This window comes from Nannospalax galili, unplaced genomic scaffold (assembly GCF_000622305.1).
Source record: "Nannospalax galili isolate Female #2095 unplaced genomic scaffold, S.galili_v1.0 scaffold974, whole genome shotgun sequence".
In the NCBI taxonomy this organism is placed as follows: domain Eukaryota; kingdom Metazoa; phylum Chordata; class Mammalia; order Rodentia; family Spalacidae; genus Nannospalax; species Nannospalax galili.
Window position 1 is genome coordinate 1,091,306 of NW_008335438.1, and position 10,960 is coordinate 1,102,265.

General features: G+C 43.2%; 1 protein-coding gene across 4 annotated transcripts in view; it reads left to right on the top strand.

Annotated features, from left to right (window-relative positions):
* Acsl5 (acyl-CoA synthetase long chain family member 5) overlaps nt 1-10,960 on the top strand; it is a 51,856-nt gene that overhangs the window by 11,923 nt on the left and 28,973 nt on the right. The window lies entirely within an intron of this gene.

Sequence of the window (10,960 nt, forward strand, 5' to 3'; positions counted from 1 at the left end):
GGAGCTACGCATGCATGGCACAGGACATATGTGGCCCTCAGAGGATGACTTGTGGGAGTCAGTTCTCTCCTTCCACCATGTGGGTTCCTGGGATTGAACTCAAGTCATCAGGCTTGACAGCAAGTACCTTTAACTGCTTCACCATCTCACCAGCCCTAAACATTTTTATATAACCATTTATTCTTATATTCTTATGTGAATATCTTTTCCATGATTTTCAAGTTAGTTATTTGTATGACATATACAAAGCTTTGATTTTCGGTGTCCTGGCTTTGGTATCAGGCCACCTTACTGGATTATCTCAGGAATTATACAAGTGAAAAAGTAACTGCCTCTTATTTCCTTAGGAGATTTTTTTTAGGATTTCTCATCTCAGCTGTTGTTTGGGATTGTCTTGTTTTGAGAGAGAGTCTCAGTATATTGCCTAGGCTGGTCTTGAACTCTTCCCAGGGGCCCAAGTGATCTTCCTGACTCGGCCTTGTGAACATCCACCATTAAGTCTTATTTTGTTTTGTTTAGTGGGAAATGTGACTATTGTGTGTGTGTGTGTGTGTGTGTGTGTTTGTATGTATATGTAATGATAATGTAATAGTGTAATAATGTGTGCATACGTATGTGTTCATGTGTGTGTACACGTGTAATTTCAGGAACACATGCACATGCCTGTGTGTGCATGCCTGTGTGTGCATGTAGAGGCCAGAGGTCAACATCAAGTGTCTCCCTCTATCATTTTCCACCTTACATTTTTTTGAGACAGAGCCTGTCATTGAAGCTAGAGCTCACTGATTCAGCTAAATCAGCAAGCCCCAGGATCCTCCTGTCTCCATCTCTCCAGCACTGAGACTATATGTGCAATCTTTTTCTATTGGGAGGACAGGGTCTCTCACTAGCCTGGAAATAAACACATACCTGGCTCCCCTTCATTGAACCTTAATGAAGAGGTTATCCCATCCTTCTAAGCATACTAATGATGCTGTTGGCATGTATCTTTTTATCTTTTTGGCTTTTTGCCATTTTTTTCTCTAGAAATACAGACTCTATGGTTAAGAACTGAGGAGGAGGGGATAGAGAAATGGCTCAGCAGTTAAGAGCACTGATTGTTCTTGCAGAGGCCCTGGCTTTGATTCCCAGCACTCACATGGCAGCTAACAACCATGACATGGTTGCACTCACATACATGCAGGCAATATGCTCATACACATAAAATAAAAATAACAAAATATTTTTTAAAAAAGAACTGAGGAGGAGGCCTACTAAGCTGAGGGCAGCAGGAACTTATGGAAAATAATAGAGACTGAGTTAGCAATGGGAAGCTTAGCTCAGAGAACAGAACTTTCACACTCAGCCTCCTAAATAACATATCAACCCCTTTGGAGTCATTAGGAGTTATAAAGATGTGTGACATAGTCTCTGGGAGACAATAAGCACATCACAGTATGGAAGAATGTCTTAGCTAATTGGATGTGAGATTTTGGGACTCTGGTCTCTATTTTAATGAGCTTTTTGTCACTGCAGGATAAGCCCAACAAGAGAACAGAGAAACCAATTAAATACAAATGAACCCATGGCACTTTCTAGAAGGCAGATTTTTTTTTAAAAGCTTATAGCTGCAATTTATATAGCATTTATATATTGCATGGAAAAAATTAGTTCTCCAGGCATATAAAGCAAAGCTAATATGCCTCATGGTCTTTACCATTCCTGAGACTCCAAGTAACAGTTATTCCTTGGGTAGACTTTTTGTGTACAAAAGAATTCAAATCACTTCAGTCCAACTCCCCTGATCCTGGAGGAAGACACTGATCATAACTGGGCTTTGATGTATATTAGAAACACATCCTTTCTACTGTCTTCCATCTCTAATTCATTTGCTTACACAAATATTGATGTGGGAGGACTCTTCTCAAAGGTTGGCTGTGTGTGTGTGTGTGTGTGTGTGTGTGTGTGTGTGTGTACTTGTGGAAGCCAGAAGATAACCTTAGGTGTCATTTCTCAGGCACCATCTACCTTGGGGTTTGTTTTTTTTTAATCCCCTTTGGAAACAGAGACAGAATTTATCAAGAGATTTAAATATAGATTTTAAGCACTACCATTAAGAGAAAGTAAGTCATTCAAAAAGAAAGACACACGCGCCGGGCACTCAGCAGAGGCAGGCAGATCTCTGCGAGTTCAAGGCCAGCCTGGTCTACATAGCGAGTTCCAGGCCAGCTCAGGATACAGGGAGACCCTGTCTCACAAAAAAAAAAAAAAAAAAAAAAAAAAAGAAAAAGAAAAGAAAAAAAAAGATACAAGAATGTAAACATAAACTTCTCAGGGTAGAGTCTTAACGTTCCCATTGGTGGCACTGGTGGTGGTGATGATTTGTTTCCTTTTGAGACACAGTTTCTCACTGGCCTGAAACTCACCAAGTAGGCTAGCCTGCCTGCCTCCCTGGCACTGGGTTTATAACCACAAACCACCATGTCCAGCTTTTTTTTTTTTTTTTTTTTTAAGATGGGTTCCAGGGATTGAACTTAGGTCTTAATGCTTGTGAAGCAAGTATTTTACCAATTCAGCTCTTGAGCCCAATTTCTTTTTGACAGGGTCTCATTGTGTAGCCCAGGCTGGTCTTGAACTTATAATCCTCTTGCCTTGGCCTCTTAAATGTTTGAATTATGCAGGTGTGTGCCACTATGCCTGGTCTGAGTAACTTTTGGTGATCTAAGATTTGAGAGCATGGGTTAACTGAAGCTGTTTAGAACAGATTATTCTGAGCTCAAGAACTAATGACTTATTCAGCAGCCACTTGTTAAATGTTCAATGAAAGATGTGGTACAGACTCAGGAGGCAGAGCCACCAAACCACAAAAATCCCTGTGTCTAGAGGACATTAGCTCACGAGGGGCAGTGGATAATAGGGAGGTGGTACTATTTCAGATGGTGACCAGTGTCAGAAGAGAAAGTGTGGTACATGACTGGAGAGGAGAAAACATTAAATAGGGAAAGCAGGGAGCCAGCCTCTGTGAGGTAACAGCTGAGGTGAGTCCAGACCAGTGAGCAATCCCCAATCCTGTTAAATCTTGGAAGTGCCACAGGCCGTGGGGAGAGAAAGTACAGGGACTGAAATGGAGTTAAAGATGGGATTCTGAGCGGAGTACAAGCAGAACAAAAGCAGCCTTTGAAAACCGTTTTAAAGATCTGTTACTATCATTATTTTTATGTGTACATGTGTTTCTGTGTGAGTGGATGCCATGTGTGTGGGAGCTGCCCACAGAGTCCATAAGGAGCTGGTGGATCCCCTAGAACTGGAGTTACAGGTGGTTGTGAGCTGCCAGCTTTGGTGCTGGCAACCCGACTTGTGTCCTTTTCAAGAGCAGTATGTGCTCTTAACCACTGAGCCACCTCTCCAGTCCCCAAATATAATTTTTTTAAATTTATTATTTTTATTTTATGTGTATGAGTATATTTTCTGCATGTATGTAAGTTCACCCATGCTGTGCAATGCTCATGGAGGTCAGAAGGGAGCATCAGATCCCTGGAACTGGAGTTACAGATGGTTGTTAGCCACCATGTGGGTGCTGGAAATTGAACCTGGGTCCTCTGTAAGAGCAGCCAGTGCTCTTAACCGCTGAGCCATCTCTCCAGTCCCCCCAAATACAATTTTTTATTCATTTATTTTTTATTATTTTGTGTTGCTGGGGATTCAACCCAGGCCTTTGCACAAAAATACGTTTTTGTTTTGTTTTGTTTTTTTTAAAAAGAAGGATCAAGGAAAAAAAATTAAACCTTTAGGGTTAAGTTGAAACATACAGTTGCCAACTTGAATGGTAGCATAGAAAGGGTTCTTTAAGAACTTTCATTCAAAGAAAATGAAAATAAAGAAATGTTGCCCCAAATTCAAAGCTGAAAATAGCACATTCATGAGCTTGACACACGCATTGGTTCAGGAAACTTGCAAGGAGGTCTGGAGTCAGGAGGTCTTCAGCTTACTGGATGTTTACACATTAGGAGTTAGAAAAGGCTCGGCTTTGGCTATGGCCACTCAAGACACACAGGCAGCATGGACACTGAGAAACGGCCACCCTGGGTTATGGATAGAGGTGTGTTGCTCTCACCAGGCTCAGAAGCAGAGGTGCTTTCTTTCCACTTGGGACTTCCCTGATGTGAAATGTGGCCTGTTTAGCCATATGTAGATGACTTGGACCTGAAACTCCCAGACACAGCATGACACAGCTCTTTCTTCTTTTCTTTACACTTTTGTACTTCCTCGTGTTTTCCCCCACGTAGGAGTAGCATTAGAGGAAATGCTATCACACCAAAGCCTGTGGGGGTTTCATGAAGGAACTGACTTAGAATTGCAGCTCCCATCAGGACCCACAATGAAAGAGGTGGTAGCTTTCCCCGTGTTCATTTGAGCATATCTTCAAGTGTTCGTGGATTTTAAGGGTTAGATGGTGACCAGAGCTTCCCCATCCAGGAATATTGTGACCAAGAAATTCATCTCTCAGGCCCTGGCTTTCTCCTACTTAAACAATACAGTTACATAGTCACATGATATGTTTGCAAATCCTTTCTAATGCTAACATCATAAAGAGTTCGTCAGGGGAAAGGGGGCATGCATTAAAGAAAACACAACTCACAGAGTGGGAGAAAATCCTACAATCATATAGGCAGTAAGAGTCTTGTATATCTAAAGAACTCTTGAAAATCAATCACAAAATACAACCCAATGTAAAAATAGACAAAAGACTTGGGACATTTCCTCGAAAAAAATAAATATAAATGGCCAATAGGCACATTTAGGAAATGCAAATCAAGCTCACACTGTTCCAGTTATTTTCTATTGCTATAATAAAAAAAACTGATCAAAACCAATTGGAGGAGGAAAGGGTTTTCTGGCTTACAGCACAGTCCATCAAGGGAAGCCAAGGCAGAAACTTAGGGCAAGGTCCCGAAGCACAGACCATGAGGAATGCTGCTTATACTGGCTTGTTCTTCTGGCCCATGCTCAGCTGGCTTGCTTATACAACACAGGTCCACCTGTCCAGGGGTGGCACCACCCATAGTGCTCTGGGCTCTTCCATATCACTCAACAATCAAGGAAATGTCCCCAAAGACATGTCCAAAGGCCAATCCAATGGAGACAGTTCTTCAAATGAAGATCCCTCTAACCAGGTATGTCAAGTTGACAACTGAAGCTATCCAGCACAATTGACCCCTTGTCAACTTGACATACAAGCATACTGTTATTAAACCACACGACCTTTCCATTTCCTGTCACCCAGATTTGATGTTAATATTACAACATAAAACAGTACAACTTTAAAAGTCCCTCAGTCCTTAAAAAATCCAAACACTTTAAATGTTCAAAGTCTCTTTTAAAAGTCTTTTAACTGTGGGATCCTGTAAAATCCAAACCAAGTTAAGTACTGTCTTATTTCAAAATCCAGCACACTTCAGCAAAACCAACATCCAGTAAAGTAGCTCAAGGCTGGGCATCTGGGATTCATTCACAATCTTCTGGGTTCCAGAGGGCTTCCGTAGCTCTACTTCTCTGACTCTGCCATCCCCAGTACATACCGTCTGATGTGCTCAGGCTGGCTCCGCTCTATACCTGTAGCTGCCATTGGTGGTCATCCCATGGTCCTGGCATCTCCAATATGCTGAGATACCTACTGAAAATGAGGCTGCACTTTCACCAATGGCCTCTTCTGACCTCTCAGGGTGCAAAGCCTCAGATTCTCTCCATGACCCCTTCAGTCCTGGGGGTCTTAATTGCAACTGAGACTACACTTTCACCAGTGGCCTTTCCTGGCCCCTCATAGTGCCAAACCTGGAGAGCAGGACCTGTTCATGCATTCAAAACCAGTACCATAGTAAACTCTTACACATTACCAAGTCCTACTTCCAGCTTGAGATGGAGCCTCAGGTCACCTATGAACCACAGCTTCTGTGTGCTAATCCTGAGGAAACCCTTCCCAGAAGATTTCATCTCAATGATGCCTGTGTCTTGTTAGTCACAGCTGATTTTCAGTCACAGCTAGCTAGCATCAAGTGTCCCAGTAAAACACAAAAGGCTTCAGTTCTGAAAATTCTTAGTTCAATACAAACAGCTCTGATAGAGTCTTTGCTTCTCTTGAAGCTTCACAAGCCAGGCCTCCATTGTCTGTACCTTTTCAGCATAACTGTTCCAAGCTCCACAGCAACAGCTCACTAAGCTCTGAGCACTCAATGGCTTCTCCAGCCCAAAGTTCCAAATACTTCCCCAGTCCTCTCCAAAACAACATAGTCAGGTCTGTCTCAGAGCAATACTCCATGATCCTAGAACCAATTTCTTTTTCAGCTAGTTTTCTACTGCTGTGATAAAAACACTGACCAAAACCAACTTGGGGAGGAAAAGGTTTTTTAGCTTACAGCACAGTCCATCATCAAGATGAGAAATGAAGACAGGAACTCAGGGCAGAAACCTGGAGCACAGATCATGGAGGATAGCTGCTTACTGGCTTGCTCCTCTGACCCATGCTCAGCCTGCATTCTTATATAACACAGGACTACCTGTCCAGGGGTGGCTCTGCCCATAGTGGGCTGGATTCTCCCATATCACCCAACAATCAAGAAAATGCCCCACGGGCCAACCCAACGGAAACAATCCCTCAGTTGAGGGTCTGTCTAACCAGGTATGTCAAGTTGACAACTAAAGCTATCCAGCACACAGCAAGGCATCATTTCATACTTATTAAGGTGGCTATTTGAAAAAAATACCAGAAAATAACATTGTTGGTGAGTATGCTGAAAAACTGGAGCCCTCTTCCTTAGCTGGTTGATACATGAAATTGATGAAACCACTGTAGAAAAAGCTTGGTGGTTCCTCAAGAACTTAAATATAAAACTACTACATGATTCAGTAACTCCTCCCCTAGGTGTATGCCCTAAAAACTTTTTTGTCTTTTTGGGTCTCCCTGTAGCCCCAGCTGGCCTGGAACTGGCTGTGTAGACCAGGCTGACCTCAATCTCCAGAAATCTGCCTGTGTCGACCTTGAGTGCTGGGATTAAAGGTGTGTGCCACTACAGCAGGCTTCCTAAAGAATTTTTTTTCAAATATTTTATTTTTTTTAAATATTTATTTATTTTATTTTATGTGTATTAGTGTATTGCCTGCATGTATGTAAGTACACCCTGTCGTGCAATGCCCATGAAGATCAGAAGAAGGTATCGGATCCTCTGGAACTAGAATTACAGACAGTTGTTAGCCACCATGTGGGTGCTGGGATCTGAACCCTGGACCTCTGCAAGAGCAGCCAGTGGTCTTAAGGCAGAACCAGCTCTCCAGCCCCTAAAGGATAAAGGGGGCTGGAGCAACACTGTTTATCAGGTATAGAATTTCCTCTCTTTGAAATGTTAAGGAACTAACTAGAGGTTAGTTATGGTTACATACATTATGAATATAGCAAATATTGTTAAACTGTACTCCTGTGTGTGCATGTTTATGTGTGGATACATGTGCTGGAGATGTGGGTATACATGTATGTACACACATGTGGCGGCTAGAGGTCAACCATGAGTGTTCCTTAGGGGGCATCCACCTGATTTTGGAGACAAGGTCTCTTGGTGGGACCTGGGACTTGATGATTAGGTTAAGCAAGCTGAACAGTGATCCCCAAGTATCTGCCTGCCTGTCTCTGCCTCCCTAGTACTGAGATTATAAGTATGTACAGCCATACCCAGTTTTTTACATGGGTCCTGGAGGGAACTCATGCAGCAAGCACTTTATTAACTGAGCTATCTTCAAATGGTACATTTTGAAATGGTTAATTCTGCTAGATGCTTTAAATTATTTTTAACTTTATGTTTGAGTGTTTTGCCTACATGTATATAAATACACCCATGTAATACAATGCTCATGGATGTCAGAAGAGGGCATCAGGTCCCCTGGAACTGGAGTTACTGATAGTTGTTAGCCGTCACATGGGTTCAGGGTCTCTACAAGAGCAGCCAATGTCCGTAATGACTGAGCCATCCCTCCAGCTCCCTGCTAGATGATTTTTATCTCAATTTAAAAATAATGTGGGGCATCAGAAAGAACCATCTAAAATTCCACAAATCTATCGCCTGCTGGAGTTGGAAACAATAGAAAACTGAGAAGTAAGCCATTTCAGTTGCCAAATAAATAGAGCCCTCAGTGTATTGTGCTCATCAAATCCTTTGCGAAAGGACAAAGTCTTTTCATTCTCAGGGAATGGTGGACTTGTAATGTGCATATCTATCCACTTGTGGTGAGGTGATAGTCTCATTCCATCTGTAGGCAATATGACCAAAGTCTGTTTTTTTTAAAAAGGAGTCGCCAAGTATGGATAGACCATGGTCTATATTAAAGTAGGTGATATGAGCTGACAAGATGTCTCTGCAGGTACAGGCATTGCCACAAAGCCTGCCACCCCAAGTCCAACTCACAGAACCCACATGGTGGAAGGAGAGAATCAACTCTCACAAACTGTCCTCTGCCCTCCATACCTGTTCTGTGGTACACACAAAATAAATGTAATACAAATCAAGAAATATGTTTTTATTTATCTCTTTTGAAGCTTGCCACTAGTTAAATGAGACTTTGTAATTATCCAGTCTTCTGAGTTATCTAAGGAGGAAAATTTTAACAACCTAGTGACCCTGGGCCTATGTAACTATGTAATAACAATTAGCTGTGATTGACAGCATTTCCCCCCTTGAGACTAGTCAAGGATTCCCTCTCTCCTTTCTCCCAGTTGGCATCCTGTCAGGCCATTTGCTCTCTCTCCTTCCCTCTAACCCCATACCATCATCCACAGAACAGAAACTTTAGACTTTGCTTTGAAGACAGTGTTTGTAGAACTCTCCCATTAAATGTCAACTTGCCATCTATAGAAGAAAGCAAAATCCTCAGTGCCACAAACTTGTTCCCACAATCGGAAGAGGTTAAGTAAGGATATGCTCATTTGCAGGTGAGCTTGGAGCGGAGGGAGAAGACCAGGTGATAAGATCTAGCTAGGCTGGTAGCAGTGTTCCAGCCTCAGGAGAGGGATGGAGACAGAGGGGTGAGCACTCAAGCAAACTTCTCCTAATTGTCTCTGCCACCTGCTGCTAAAGTCACAATTTTCCCTGGGGCTTGTCCCCTTTATGGCCTAGGTTAAAGGGACTTTCCTAAGAGTGGTGACTTCTCTGGCCAACCTTCTATTCTTTTTCCTTGTGGAGTGCTGCACGCATGTCCAGGCACAGCTAGCTGGATTCTCCCAACCCCTTCTGTCAGAACCCTGCTAGGGAATCATGACAGCACCCTGTGGTTTAAGCTAGCACAGGTGAGACTGCCTGGGTTTCTCTTGTCTTTTCCTACCCCTAAATTCAATGAAGAAGGAACCATGGAGTTGGATGTCTGTCATCTAGGTCTCTGAAAGTTCTGTTTTCCTCCATAAAATGGAAAGGGACCACTCCACAGTCAGATCGTTCACAATAAGAAGACTCATCAATAACCATGACAAGAGTGACAGAAGATTCTTGTGCTTGTTTCTGCCCCCACACAAAACTCTATGCTTTATTGCTTTTCTTGGACTAGAATAAAGAGTTGCCTTTAATGGAGAAGGTTCCAGATGCCAAATAATGGCAGCTGCCCTGAAGCTCTAAGGGTAGCTAAGATCTTGATCTGATAAACTTTTTTCCTACTGGGCCTGTTTTGCCCCTTTGATTTTGAGTAGGAGCATTTGGCCTCAAGTCTGAGATGCTGTTCTATCGAGTGTTGCAGTCGACTTTGAAGAATGCAGATCTGGAACTTCATTTGCTGTGATCTGTAAGATGCCAGATATTTAGAAGTCCTTGAACTCTGTGCCAAGGAACACTTTAAAAAAAAAAAGATGAGTTATACTTTTATAACTTTTCATAGAGAAGCAAATGGGAAGCACTGGGTGAACTGGGACAAGCCACTGCACCCTTGGGAGCTTCCATGCTGTCTACATGGCACTGACTGAATTAAATTAACAAAGCCCAAACACCCACTCCAGCTCAGTGCAAGCTATAGTCAGTGCTTATTGACTGCTATTATTATCCTAACCGAGTCTGAAAGTTATGAGGGGACAGACAGAGGGGTGGCTTCCTTGAGGGGTATGCCCCTAGGGCCTGCCTCCCAGTTAGTTTTCCCTGCTAGGGTAGCTTTGAACTGAACGTGGCTAGGAATGGGTTCTAAGGAAGCTTCGATTGCTTTGGTTCCTTTAAGATCTTTTCCTGGCCAATGTCCTCTGTGAGCACCATGTTTTCAGCACTTTCTCCAGTTTCTTTTCTCTGTACCTCACTAATGTTTGTCTTGGGAAAATGTTTCCTCGGGGCTCCCTAGAGGGGAGGATGCTAGACACAGAGGTTGTAACACTGATGATCTCAGTGACCTTCTTAGTGTTCCAAAGCAGAAAGTATTGAGCAAAGCCTATCTGGGCAGCAGGAAATGAGTTTCGTGCACAATGATTGATCTGTGAAGCCTGTGCTGTCACCTCTGCAGAAATCTCCTGTTTAGTTTAGAGCAGGGAAGGCCAGCCAGAAGAGTCCCTGACCCTCGCTCAGCCTGGGCAGGGGAAGCTGTCTGCGCACTCTCCCCTACCAGCATATACCGGGTGCCAAGGCCGCCTTCTAGGCTCTGTGGGCCACAAAAAGGCAGTTGGTTCTCATAATTGTATGGGAAATGATTAACTTGTCTTCTTTGATCCTTTCCGCCTTGTGCGAGGACGGTCAAGTGGCCAGAGTGGAGAACACGTTCCATTATTTTCAACATTGCTAAGGTAAACAGTGGAAGAAATTCTAGAGAGGCCTGGCTCTGTTTGGAGAGAGAGAGAGAGAGAGAGAGAGAGAGAGAGAGAGAGAGAGAGAGAGAGAGAGAGAGAGAGAGAGAGACCGACCCAGCAAGACCTGAGGATGACAGAGGAAGGGGAGAGAGACCCAGCAAGACCTGAGGATGACAGAGGAAGGGGAGG